The sequence below is a fragment of the Geotrypetes seraphini genome, chromosome 18, assembly GCF_902459505.1.
Source record: "Geotrypetes seraphini chromosome 18, aGeoSer1.1, whole genome shotgun sequence".
In the NCBI taxonomy this organism is placed as follows: Eukaryota; Metazoa; Chordata; class Amphibia; order Gymnophiona; family Dermophiidae; genus Geotrypetes; species Geotrypetes seraphini.
The window spans coordinates 15,853,054-15,867,982 of NC_047101.1; the positions used below are offsets into that span (position 1 = coordinate 15,853,054).

The 14,929-nt window shown below is 41.6% G+C and overlaps 1 protein-coding gene across 3 annotated transcripts in view; it reads left to right on the forward strand.

Annotated features, from left to right (window-relative positions):
- Positions 1 to 14,929, forward strand: part of LOC117351926 (matrix metalloproteinase-21-like) — a 39,211-nt gene that overhangs the window by 4,639 nt on the left and 19,643 nt on the right. Inside the window, exon 1 of one of the 3 annotated variants that reach the window (XM_033927831.1) lies at positions 12,264 to 12,364. The exons of the other annotated variants lie outside the window; for them this stretch is intronic. The gene's annotated coding sequence lies outside the window, so the exon portion shown is untranslated. Of the gene's footprint in view, positions 1 to 12,263; positions 12,365 to 14,929 lie in introns of those variants that run through there. 3 annotated transcript variants of the gene reach the window in all.

The window sequence follows — 14,929 nt, forward strand, 5'->3', positions numbered from 1 at the left end:
CAGTTAGCTCTTTTGTATTCCGCCTTGAACTGCAAAGTATAGGCGGAATAGAAGTCCCTAATGTAATGTAATGTAATGTAAATGCCTCCAATGGTCATCTGGTGAGTTTGGCCACCTTTTATTGCCACTTATTTGCTAATGAAACAGGTCTAGCCTCAAACATCCCACGTTTTGCCGTGGACATTTTCTGCAGTGTTCCATTATTGCAGAAAAGTGTCCAGGAACACCAAAAAAACTGCAGACAATGTACAAGATGCAGGCAAAATTTATTGTACCAAAATTAAGATGCACTAATATGAAAACCTTTTTACCAACCAAGGGACCCGACACGGTCCGTGTTTCAGACAACACATCTTCGTCAGGGGTCCATGGTAAGTAAGGTATAAAGGTAACAACAAAAGCCTGTATGATTAGATCGCCAAGGGTCGCAGCCAAAAGTGAAGCGTCTCAAAAGTGTCCAGATCACACGTCCACCCTAATCCCACTCAAAACACGCCCCGAAAACCCCCCCTCCCCCCTTGAGATTTAGTTGCACTACAAACAGCATAGAAACCCGTGTTAAAAAATGTGTTTCAAAAATGACAATTTGGACGTTTTAGCAAACAAAACTTTATGCCATTGTTGAACTTTTTTTTTTCCTTTGAAAATGAGCCCCAAAGTAACCCATGGCACTCTGCAAGTCTGACTGCTTTGAAAATGAGGCTCATAGGGTACCGATAATTGCTACCTGTTAACTTTGGTTTTCTTTGTTAGTATATTCTTTTCCAATAAAAAGAATTACAATTTTCTATTTTTTCTTGACTATTTAAAAAAAAAAGTCCACGTCTGTGTCTAGAGAAATGGCTGAATGTGAAAGTATGTAAACACCTCTTTGGCATAAATGCACAGGAGGTGAGCCTCTTTCAATTGAAAGGAGGCTCTGGAATGAGGGAGGGGAATAGGAAGAAGTTGAAATAGGACTTAAGAGTGTTCTCAAGAAATACTTCTTTACAGAAAAGATGGAACAGCTTCCTGGTGCTGGAAACAAGGACTGTATCTGAATTCAAGAAATCGTGGGAGAAACACAAATGATCTCTAAAGGAGAGGAAAGAATTATAGAGATTAGTGGTTAGCATGGACGGGCAGACTGGACAGGTTGTATGGCCTTTATCTGCCAGCATTTACCACGTTTCTATTAACTAGTTTATGAAGCGGCTATGACAGCAAAGTATCCCAAGAATGTCAAGTATCAAAGAGAATGACAAGAAAACCATAAATCAAGTTAAAAGATACCCAATGTTGCCGAAAGTAAGATCTGGTATCCTAGAACCGGAAACAAACAGTAGTGGCTATGTTTGTTGTAACATCTAAAGGTCACACCTGTTGACCATCAACTCAAAACATCTCGGACAGAAATAAAGAGTATCGCCAAAAAGCTGCTCCTTGTGACCCAGGGCAAGTCACTTAATCCCCCCTTTGCCCCAGGTACATTAGATAGATTGTGAGCCCACCAGGACAGGGAAAATGCTTGAGTACCTGAATAAATTCATGTAAACCATTCTGAGCTCCCCTGGGAGAACGGTATAGAAAATTGAATAAATTAAATAAATAAATTAACAGGTCAGTGTTTCTGTTGGCTGTGGCATTCAAAAAATGTCAGGATATTCAACGCACTATGAGGGTAGCGTTCAGCGTTGACTATGTATGCAATGGGAACATACCAGAGAGTGAGGACATTCCGTCCGCTATCGGAATGTTCCAGGACTTCTCAGACTCCACCCATCCTTCTCCCTCACACTATCCGGACAGTGCCGAGGCGGTCTGTAATGATATACAGAACACAATCCCGAATAATGCCTCTGACTATGCTGTATTTTTAATTTATAACATTTCTATTGAAGAAATCAGTAAATATACAATAATATACTACAATAAAATAGTCATTACATTAAAATTCATCATATTAATTTCCATCAAATGTCTTTCATTTCTTCAAAATATATTTTCAAATTACCCATTACATCTCTCAATACCTTCCCCCTAATTCCTACCCCCTTTCCCTTTTCCTTATTCACCTCTCCTCCCACCTCTCCTCCCCCCAAATTTAGTTTATAACATTTTATTGAAGGAATCATACTAAACCCCCCAAACCCAATGAAAGTTGACAAAAATAAAGAATAATAAAAATAAAGAACTGGAATTTTAAATAAATAATCATAGCTTCAATGTAAATGCTGTACTTTTAAACAAATGAACCCAATAATGAAAGAATGTCAAATATGGTCGCCAAAAAAATTCCTTCGATGAAACAAAAAGGCTGTAGAATTATTGAAAAAAACCTGTTTAAGGTGTATTATAAATTGACTGAAAAGGAAACACACGCCCAATAAGGCAGTCCAGCATTTTAACATACCTGAAATATATTAATATTGGTGCATGAGAGTCCTCAGTTTTCACAACTCATGAAGGGAGCAAGGCCTATTGGTCAAAGTTGTTAACTTTTCTTAACCCAATAGGGTAAACGTGTGTGAAACATCCCAGGTCCTCTCTTTGCGCAAAAACGTCTCTGACTATACTGATCAACGATACATATCTAGTTAGCAGGATAAGTGTTTCTGAATATTGCCCTGTAAATATTTTATTAATATCAATCTGATGTTCTAGAGCAGGGGTTTCCAACCTGCGGCCCGAGGGCCGTATGCGGCCCAGTGAAGTATTTTGTACAGCCCTGGTCGAGGGCGATGCAGTGTTTTCCTCTGCTGCCCCTGGGTGTTTACCGTCTTGCCGGCTCCCTCCTCTGTCTTGCTGCAGCGTTTGCGCGTTTCTGCAGCCCCAGAAACATTTTTTTCGGCCAATGCGGCCCAGGGAAGCCAAAAGGTTGGACACCCCTGTTCTAGAGCAGTGTATCGCAAACTGTGTATCGTAGCACACTCGTGTGCCTCCTGAGATTTCAGGTGTGCCATGACACACTGGGGAGGAGGAGAGGAGCCAGTGCCAGCCGACTGCCTACAGGACTCGCCTCTCGTTCTCTGCCAGCGCCCCTCCTTCTCTCCGGCCCTCTTCCCTGCTGGCAGTTCAGGGCCCATCTGGAGGGCTTTGGGCATATGCAGACATCGACATGATGACTTCATGCATGCACATGACGCCATCACGGCGACGTCTGTGCACTTCCGGATGCCTCGAGCTGCTGTCACTAAGTTTAGTGTGCCATGGCTCGACAAAGTTTGCGGGGCGCTGTTCTAGAGAGAAAGAAAATGGAGATGTAGAGGCCTTGTTTTGAAGGTATCAGCTCTGTGACCTTGTAAAAGATTGCTCCATGCCACTGCCGGTTACAGGAATGTGTCATTAAGCACAATACTCCTTGTGCTTAATGACATATCAGAGAAGTTAGGCCAGAGGGGAGCAGCAAAGTGTGGGAAAGGGCAAGAAATATTAGGACATTTTAAACGCATATTAACATTAATAAAATATGTCAGAAATCTACTTTAGCATAGCACTGAGATGGGAAAACCTAAATACGAATATGATAGAAAAATACAAACAAGGGTTTTAGCTCTTGATGCATCATATTACTTAAAATTTCCATGTAAATGTCTTCTTAAAATACTGAATAAGTTTAAATTCTATCAGGGAGGGTTGGGGACAGGTGATTGCAATGATGGTCCCCTTGTTAAACTCAATACAGTGACTACACTATTTATTGGGTTAAAGGTCTGAGCACATCACCAAAAAAATCTTTTATACAAAAGTATGAAAGGATAAGAATGTATAGTTATAATATCTGTGAAATTTAGTAGGATACTAATTTTAGTTATTCACAGAGTAATATTGTATATTTCCCAATTATTGTTCTTCTTAAAATACAAGACATTGAATATGTATTTTTGGGACCCCATTCAATTGCAACAGAGAACAGAAATTGCTAGAGAACAGAAATTATTTTTTTTCCTTTTCCTTTTGTTGTTTCACAACTGAGAATTTGGAGGAGCTAAAAGTCCCAAATAGTATTGAAGGGTTTAAGATTTATAAAAGTATAAATCAAGAACCATTTCTTTGTTTTCTTCTTATCTTTTTGTAATTAGAAATGGTGCCATGTCTCCCCATTGTTGTGGGCTTTGAAAGGAATATTGTTTTGTATGTATAATTACTGTTAAATTATGTTTAAGAATCCTTTTTTTCCTTGGTATCATCTGATATTGTAAATTATTAAATTCTGCATAAATTAAAAAAACAAAAAAAAAAAACATTTTTAGGAGGAACTCAGAAGTGGAGTGGTGCGTTTGCAAGTCTCAGTGTCATAAGAGTAAAGCTTTCATGACCCATGTAATCCCACCTAACCCTTCGACTGGCAAGTTCTGCTTTGCGGGCTGTAGACCACAGTCTAGCTTCCCTTCTGTCAGCAAAAATCACTGATGCAGATCGGGCAAGATTACGAAGAACAAACACAGAAAAGTAAGCAGGGTCGCATTCATCTCTCATACTCCCGATACAAGAACTTTGGGACCTGCTTCCTATCTGCAGAAAAGGACTGTGGGAAGGAGGAGGGATGGAGATTCTAACAGTGCCCAGCAGGACACTCATGTACCTGCACTTAATGGGAAAAGTGGCCTTGAGGCACATCTAACCTGTTTTTAGGTCTCTGCTGCCCCCAACATTATCTGGATGGTTATCCAGTTAGTGCTGCCAACTGGAAAATTTCAGGGATTGCTCCCGCTCTGTCTAAACACCACCCTGGCACCATCTGGAAAGCACCGTGGGTCAAAGGGTGGTCTATATTGATTTTCAACAACAGTGCGGAATATGGGATTAAACTATTTCCCACACACTCTGTGATAATGGACTTTGGTCTCCTTCTGAAGGTTACTCTACACCAGGGGTGTCAAAGTTCCTCATTGAGGGCCGCAATACAGTCGGTTTTTCAGTATTTCCACAATGAATATGCATGAGATCTATTTGCATGCACTGCTTTCATTGTATGCTAATAGATCTCATGCATATTCATTGGGGAAATCCTGACAACCCAACTGGATTGCGGCCCTCGAGGGGGGACTTTGACACCCCCACTCTACACAGCTCCTCTTTTCTAGGGTTACCATATGGCTCCAAGAAAAGGAGGACAGATTGAGACATCCGGGTTTTACTTCTACTGAAAGCAATGGAAGTAAAACCCGGATGTCTCAATCCGTCCTCCTTTTTCTGGAGGGCAACAACAGACAAAAAAAAATCCAACAAAACTGATTGTTTGGCTGTTCACTGCCGATTCCAGTTGTCATCCATCAGGTTTCCTGCATATGATACCGATTAGGACCCCTGAGGAAGGAGTGTTTCTTCAAAACACGGACCGTATCGCGTCTGGTTTCATCAATCCTTTTGGATACAAACTGTTATACGATTACATTCATTGTTTATTTTTTTTGGATTGTTTATTTAAGACTTTTTTTGTGATTGTTCCATTAAAGACTTGGCACCTTGTACATCACCTTTGTTTTGCTCCTTTTTCTGGAGCCATATGTCAACCCTACAGTTTTTTTCTACTCTTGGTCACTGGACCGAGCACAGTTGAGTGACCTTCTTTGTACTCCTCAGGAACACTTCACATCAGACATGCCAGAAGTGCCCCCCCCAGAATTCCTCAGCAAATTGTCTGCAATCTACCAGGAAAGGCAAAGGGGGATGTCCTTGCAACCAATACAAGTCTTTATTCGAAACAGTAGGTCCCAAGAAGGATCCCAGTTTCGGTGTATTAAAAAAACGCCTTCTTCATGGGACACTTCGATGAAATGATGCAGGTACACAATAAAACTGCTTGAGAAGGATAAAACGAGCGTCAAGCACAGCTTTGAGTCTGGATTTGAACACTGCCAGAGATGGAGCTTGGCGTACCAAGTCAGGCGGTTTGTTCCAGGGATATGGTGCAGCAAAGCAGAAGGGATGGCGTCTGAAGTTGGCTGTAGAGGAGAAGGGTACAGATAAGAGAAACAATTGCACACAATGCTCAAGATTCAGTTGCATGAGGGATCTATACAGAGGCAAAACGATATTCTCTTTTTTTCGTTCTCCGTTGTTTTTTCAAAATAATTCCTAACATTCCAATTACTTTTCTAGCAGCTGGAGCACACCACAGTATCTCCAAGAACTTTTTCTTGGGTGATAACTTCTAACTCAGAAACTAGCATTTGTACTTGGGATAATTTTTTCCTGTGTGTATCACTTTGCGCATTGTTTTGCTGATTAACTATTTCAGAGGGGACTTATACATTGCCCTACGATGCATCTTTACCACCTGTGGTGGTCATCATTTTCCAGGTTCTATCTGGTTCTGTCCATCTTGCTTAATGTCCAAGATGGTACTTCAGCTATACCTTGATTACATATCCCCAGAAAGCAGTTCCAAAGCTCCAAGGTTCAACTCCCTACCAGCAGTGAGATTCAGGTCAGAATTTGAGGGGATACATGGTTGAGTCACATTATTATGACCACCGCCTACCTCTGACATCAGGGACGTACAGCCAATGAACGAATGCATGTGTCACATGCAGACTTCATGGGCATATAAGGTGGGATGTCAGCAAGTTACCAATACAGCAACCGTGGATGTCATGGGGGAAAAAATGTGATCTATCAGACATTGAAAAAGGCATGGTGGCAGCATTTTGGAAAAGGCGAAGTCTGTGAACTGTTCACAGGCTGCTGTGGTTAAAGTGTACTGTGAGTGGACAAATGGAACCTTTTTGTTGACCCGACATGGTAGCTGTGAGGCAGCACGAGCCATTGATGCGAGAGGTGAATGTCGGATGTGCAGGTTGGTACAGGCTAATTGGCACGCTACTGTGGAGCAACTCACCATCCAAACAAACCAGAAGGTTTCCAGATGTGTGTCTAAAATGACAGTGCAGTAAACCCTGTTGTGAATGGGGATCCAGAGCAGACAGCTGGTGACTGCATCCATGCTCACAAGGGTTCATCACAAAAAATGGCTGCAATTTAAAAAGGAGTACGAACATTGGACTTGCACCGACTGGTAGAGGGTTGCTTTCTCCAATGAGTCATATTGAATGAATGGACATTGGCATGTCAGGTGTGAAACTGCCAAGAACAAACACCCAGCAACCACTGTTGAACGTATACAAGCTGGTGGTGACAGCATTATGGTCTAGGGAATGTTTTCTTGGTATGGTCTGGGTCTCTTGAAGGCACTTTCAACTGATATGGGTATCTCTCCATCCTTGCCGATCAAGTACACCCATACATGTTGACGGTCTTCCCTATGGCCAATGGGATCTTTCAACAGGACAATGCAACATGTCATACCACTGGAATTGTTCAAAAGTGGTTCATAGAGCACCACCAAGACTTCCAGGTACTTCCGTGGCCTCAGAATTCCCCAAACCTTAACCCAATCAAGCACATTTGGGACCACCTCGATTGACATGTTCGACGACTAGATGGTGGATCCATTGACTCGTCGGCAATTGTTGGACACACTGCAGTCTGATTGGCTCCAGATACTTCTAGCAACCATCCAGCATCTTATTGAGTCCCTCCCACGGCGTCTGGCTGCCATCCATGCTGCCAGAGGTGGTTATTCTGGATATTAGCAGGTAGTCATAATAATGTGACTCGACAGTTGTACTCAGATGAGCTCTGCTTTCAGAGAAAGCTTGAAAGGTGTCTAGATATCTCTTCTGTGGAGATGATGCATCATCTTTAGGTATGGAAAAACCTGAACTGGCTGGTATCTTCTGTTCTTGGAGAATAGGCCCTGTTAGGAAAAACATTGCTGTGAATAATTTCCTCAAAGAACCGCTTGACCTCATCCTCCGGGGGCAACACAGACTACTTCAATGGAGTTCTGAGCAGCTCCCAGCAAGGAGTCTGGTGTCAACAGAATTAATGAAGCAGCCATGCTGAGTGCTGAGAGAATACAGGGCCTGCTTTTCTCTCTCACTGACCTGTTCTATGCACATACCAGTAAAGCAGCGCTACATTAATTATCCTGTTTGCCAAATTTCATCATAATATACTGTTTTAGATAAAAGGACACTGATTTATTTATTTAATCTGTTTTCTATCCCGTACACCCCAAAGAGTTCAGAACGGGTTACAGGTTGACATACATAATATACATTAACAGATTACAATTTCCCATAGTTACAGTACAACTTTTATTAATACAAGTTTTTATCCTAATTCAACACATACTAGGGATCTAATACTAATATACATAGTATAGAGCAGTGATTCTCAACCCTGTCCTGGAGGACCACCAGGCCAGTCGGGTTTTCAGGATAACCCTACTGAATAGGCATGGAGCAGATTTGCATACCTGGCACCTACATTATATGTTGATCTCTCTCATGCATATTCATTAGGGCTATCCTGAAAACCCAAGTGGCCTGGTGGTCCTCCAGGACAGGGTTGGGAACCACTATTTTCCATAGTTCCAGTGCAAGGTTTTTCAATACACTAAGGTGGCAATTCTATAATGGCATCAGTGATAGGGATACCATATTTTGTGATCATAAAATCTGGACTCGTGGCCCCGCCCCCATGCCCGCCAGTTCCACCTAGCCCCGCCTTGTTCCACCCAAGTCACACCCCGTTCTACCCCAGCTCCGCCCCTCCAACCTCTTCTTGTGCTCGGAGCCACATTGGGAGGGCATCTGTGCATGCACAGATAAAGATGGGCATGTAAATTTTTTAGCACGCACGTGAAAGTGGGTGTGGCTATGGGAAAGGCATGGGTAGGTCAGTGGTGGTCACTAAAGATGTCAGCATCGCTATAGAATTGGGGGGATGGGTATCTAATTTATGCACGAGGATTTACATCAAGTTTCAGTTTAATCTTCTTAAAGACCAACTCGGCACTAACTGGAGAGTGCCAGGGTGGAACACGGGCAAGGCGAGGGTGGCCTTGATAAGTATCCAGAGCACAGTGATATTCAGATCAAAAATGGGCCATAGAAACTGCTCTTCTCTTTTTATCTGCTTAGCAATCTGGATTGAAGAAGTTTGACTATTGCTGCTTTCCATAGAGTGCCAGGACTGAGCACACTGCATGGATAGTCAACGCCAGTTGCAGTCCTCTAGAGAGGATCACTATATAGAGAAAGTATGGAATCTAACTAAAGCAAAATGTAAATGATCTCATAACATAAGAACATAAGAATAACCTTACTGGATCAGACCAATGGTCCATCAAGCCCACTAGCCCGTTCTCATGGTGGCCAATCCAGGTCACTAGTACCTGACCAAAACCCAAGGAGTAGCGACGTTTCATACAGAATCTCAAAGAATAGCAAGATTCTGGAATCCCACAGAGTAACAAAAAAAATCTAGAACCCCCAAATGGTATCAACATTCCATGCTACCGATCCAGGGAAAGCAGTGTCTCTCTCAATAACAGAGTATGGACTTTTTCTCCAGGAAATTGTCCAAACCTTTCTTAAAAGCAGCTACGCCCAGGAAGTGACGTCAGAGGAAGAGCCTACACTGGCGTGAGCAGCAGTTTGGGGGTTGCTGCTCGCGCTGGGAACATTAGGCTGAGCTGGCCCTGATTGTGAATGACTGACTTCGTACCGGTGCCTGAAATACTGCTTCTCATCTCAAAAATTCAATACAATTTTAAAACAACACGTGCATCAATCCTACTGTTTTCTTTGCTATAGCCACTGCCAAATAATTCCTCTGTTTTGCTAATCCTGATGCTTTAAACTGGATCTGTTTTCTTTCATATTATTCAAGACCTTCTGTCTGCTCACATGGTGTATGTACCCTGTTAGGAAACCACTGTAAGGATGTTTAACTGACTCAAAAGCTGATTGAGCCTGGATTAAACTGCTGCCCTCAGGAGCCAAGGCTGGGCTTGTGACCCCGTGACGGTGCCGGCGTACCAGAAGACAGGGCTCTGCTCCCCACACTTGCGGTCTGGACTGTGTACGTAAACAGGGAGTGCAGATGTAGAGGGCAGCCTTGCTCGGACGAAGTTGTGGAAATGTAATATGGGTGGAGAGCCACGGGGTGATTTTTCCCAGGCCTGGAGTCGTTCACTGTGGAGCAGGACTGTTATTTAAACCTCCCCGTCTGAGATGCAAGTAATGCTTAAATGGTCTTATTTTCTGAGAGGAAAGAAATACTCCCCCAGTGATGGGAAACAGCCTTTTGAACCAGTCATCCCTGTAGCCCAGGAGCTCTCAACCCAAACCTTAAGACACGCCAGCTAGTCAAGTTTTCAGCACACCCGCAATGAATGCGCATGAGATACATTTGCATGCACTACTTTCATTCTATGCAAACCAATCCCATGCATATTCATTGTGGAAATCCTGGAAACCTGGTTGGCTTGGTGTGTATCAGGGACTGGGTTGAGAACCCCTGCTTTAGCCTTATCATACACCAGAAAGTGACCCTATGATCCTTTATGGGATGTGCCAGCTCCAGTTCTTTGAGCTGGTCTACCAGAGGTTAGAAAGGAATCAGATGTTGACTTCTTAACTAAATTCAGGCCAGAGGAGACTCCCAGCTCTGGTTTGGAGCTTAGGCTTTTGAAACAGATGTTTGGTTGTGAGCCATAACTAGAGGTAGTTGAAAAGGGAAGCCGTCTCGAATGCAAAATCCCTTGGAGGTTGGAAAAAAATAAAAATAACAAATGCAAATAGACTTTTGTTTGAAAGAAGTGATGTATAGAAATACAAAGTTGCTTCTCTCATCCTACCATCTGGAAATGGAAATAATGCTGGGAATTATAGTGGAGAGGGTAAAAGGAGAAATGAGCAAGATAGGTATTGGTCAAGTCATGAAAAAAAGCCTGGTTACAGCCCTGGTTTGGCTTAAGATGGGCTCTTTGTCAATGTACCAAGTTACTATTAGCTATACTCTTCCTTATTATTCTGGGACTTGTCCTTCTGCCCATCTGGATTTATAATTCCAAGAGTGTTTTGTGCTGAGTCAAAGCACCAAAGCTGACTCTATGTTCTTAATGGAATTTTTTTAAGAAGTCTGGGATTCAGAAGACTATTTCCCTCCAGATTATAAGTAACAGGTGAACCAGACCCATTTTCCCTTCTATTTCTATTCCAGAATATTCTGGGAGTCTGTCAAAATGAGGAGAAACCCAGACTGGCCATTAGATGGCATGGATCTGGGCAGCCACCACCAGCAGCAGGGCCATTTCTGATTGGTCTAATGTAGGAATTCTTAACCAGCGGAACTCTCAACCCAAGGAACCAGGGGTGAGGTCAAAGAAGGCGTGAAAAAGGGTCTTGAAATCTGAGGCAAGTTAACAAAACTTCTAGACAGAATGAAGACAGTTATTGAAGGGTATAGACAGAGGTTTACTATACAGGCCTGGACCTGATGGACCGCCATGTGAGCGGACTGCTGGGCGTGATGGACCTCTGGTCTGATCCAATAGAGGACAGTTATTGATAACATAGAGTAGCTGTGTACTACTGTAATTATAGTGACTTGTTAGACCAGTCTAGTATTAGTCCAGTCAGTTGTCTTGGCACAGCTGGACTATTGCAATTCCATTTATGTTGGTTTAAGTAAAAGGGATCAGAAAAGGTTACAATTAAAACAGAACACTGTGGCATGACTAATTTTCGGAAAGCCAAAATTTGATCATGTCACTCCATTGTTTGAAAACTTACACTGGTTCCCATTTCGTTTCAGAGTTCAGTTTAAATGTGCTTGTATTGCTTATAAAATTATCCATGGATTGCTCAACTCTCTGACACCTTTAACTTGAAATTCTTGAAACATTTGGAGTTGCAGAATAATTCATTTATATAAGTTATCTTTCCCTTCAGTTAAAAGCCTTCGATCAACTGACAAAATTGATCTTTTTTGTTCCTATTGACTGCCTTATGGAATGACCTTCCCTTTCAGATACGATCATGAATTTCTTTTCAGGTTTATCATAAAATTTTAAAAACTAGGATATTTCAACATTTTTTTTAAGAGTGTAATTACTAAGATCTTTCTTATATCAATATATTTTTGTAATCATACTCTTTTGTTAATCGAATGAAGCCCTATATTTAAGGGATGAGCCGGTATACAAATCTAAGATTTAGATTAGATTAGATGTTAGTAGCAGTTAGCAATGTAAGAAGCTATCAGTAGTTGCTAGCGGATAGATTTTGACTGTAAGAAAAAAAACAAAGCCCATAGCAAACGGATGCAAAGTTCACACTTGAGAAGATGACTCCAGTTTTGTGTGGGAGGGGCTGAGAGATGTTATGTGTATGGTGCTCTTTAAACTCCAAAGCACATCTCAGAAGCGACTGCAGCTCTCCCCACGCGCAGTGTTCTCACTGTTAGACTGAAATTGAAACCAGAAGAGACTGACTGGGACACAAGAGTGCCCCAAGATCCTCAAGAGGTCAGTTACAAGCAGCCAGTAGCCACTTGCAAGGGTTTCTGTCTCAATTAGGATGCGAGCTGGTAGGCAGCGATCAGTGCAGAATTTCACCTGTGGCTGAAAAGTGTGTGATTGTGTCAGGTGGTTAAGCTTTCCGTGGCATAGTTCTCAGTTAAGATAAAATAGGGTTTGGTTTTGCTTTGACAGGTTTTTTTAGAAGTATCTTTTCTAGTCTTGGATTCTGTACAAAAAGCTTTGGAAGTAACAGAGCAGTTAAATCTTGTTTCCATAAATTACGTCTGGTAGAAACATAGATGACGGCAGAAAAGGGCTATAGCCCATCAAGTCTGCCCACTCTAACAACCCCACCCCCTTGAATTTACCCCCCTAGAGATACCACATGTGTATCCCCTCTACATTTTTTACCCCCCCCCCCCTAGAGATCCCACATGTGTATCCCATTTCCTTTTAAAATCCGGCACGCTGCTGGCCTGAATCACCTGAAGTGGAAGTTCATTCCAACGATCGACCACTCTTTCGGTGAAGAAGAACTTCCTGGTGTCACCATGAAATTTCCCGCCCCTGATTTTCAGCAGATGTCCTCTTGTGGCTGAGGGACCTTTAAAAAAGAAGATATCATCCTCCACCTCAATACGGCCGGTGATATATTTAAACGTCTCTATCATGTCTCCTCTCTCTCTACGTTCTTCAAGTGAGTATAGCTCAATCTCTACATTTCTAGACCCTAAATCCATTAATATACTAATTCATTCTATGATCATAGCCAAAATCGATTATTGCAACTCCCTTCTAATCAATATAACACAAAAAGAAAAAAGACGGCTTCAGATAATCCAAAATATGGCAATAAAACTTATCCATAAAGCGAAAAAATACGATCATGTTACACCATTAATGATTAAATCACACTGGCTTCCTATTAGCCACCGTATTAACGTTAAGATATTATTTCTAGTATTTAAAGTTCTAACCTTCAACGAACCTCAATTTACATTACATTACATTACATTTGTGATTTCTATTCCGCCTGTGCCTTGCGGTTCTAAGCGGATTACAGTTAAAAGAGATCAGGACATTACCGAGAGAATTACATAACAATGATTCAAGTACATTACATGCTGTGGTATAGAAATACAAGTATAAGATATCTGGATTTATCGATAGAATAACTTGACAGGGTTCAAGTAGTTACAAGGTTCAGTGGGGAAAACAATATAGGCAACTGAAGAAAGATACCTAACTTTGAAGGAATCAGTTGAGTGGATACCTAAGGGAGATGCTTATTTAGGAGAAGGTTAAATGGATACCTATGGGAGATGTTTATTTAGGGGTCTAGATATTTATGACAATTTATGACAAGAATGATTATTCCTCACAATCCCCTTCGCTCCCTTTGGTCGTCTTCCTTAAACTTATTAACGGTCCCCTCTCTGAAAATCGTGGGCACAAGAAGAAGTGACATGTTTTCTGTTATGGCTCCTAAACTGTGGAATTCATTGCCACATTATATCAGAAATGAAAAAGATCTTACCTCGTTCAAAAAAACTTTTAAAAACTTTTTGTTTCAAGATGCTTTTAATATTTAATATTTTATTTCTGACACACCATACCTTGTTTCGGAAGTCAATTCTTTTCCCTCTCTCTCATTTTTTTCCCTTTTATGTTTTTTCAATACAGAATGAATTGTAACTTTTCCCCCCTAACCTTCTTTCATCATGTCTGTCTTTAATCTGACTGCCAGATAAAAATTGTTAGTTGTTATATTTAATTATGTAAGTTTTCTTTTTACCCTAATAGTTGTTTGTCCACCAACTTGTGGCTTTTTAAGTTGTTCATCGCTTAGAAAGTTTGTATAAGCGATTCATCAAATGGTAATAAAACTTGAAACTTGAAACAGGCAGTTAAATGTGATAAGTTTGGGATAAGATTGCATACAGGTCAGACACGGGGACAGAATTTGTTCCTGTCCCCATCCCCTGTCTATCTCAACCTCAGTCCTTCTACACCAGCATTCTTCAAAGCAAAGCTTGCGGGTCAGTGGTTGTGGCCATTCATACTCTGATTCTTATGTGAGCCAAGGATAATGAAGCCATTGTGACATCACTGATGTGATTGGCTCTTAGGCACTGGTGGAATGAGGCATTATGACATCACAATATCTGCTCTGGATACCAGAGACTGTCATTCTCTGGTGTCTATCTCAACCTCAGTTCTTCTAAACTAAACTAAACCTTAAGTTTATATACCGCATCATCTCCACGGATGTTGTGGAACTCGGCACGGTTTACAAGAACTTAAAATATAGGAAGAGAAGGAAAAAAGAGGTTTACATGAACTTATATATAGAAGAGAAGAGTAAGGGGGGATAGAATTACATTTTAGTGAAAAGCCAGATTTTCAGTTGCTTGCGGAATAATTGGAGGGAGCCCAGGTTCCGTAGCGGGGTAGTAAGGTCGTTCCAAAGACCTGTGATTCTCAAGAGAAGGGATTTTCCCAGTTTGCCTGCATAGCGAATACTTTGTAGACAGGGGAAGGATAGTTTATACCTTTGAGCGGGTCTGGTAG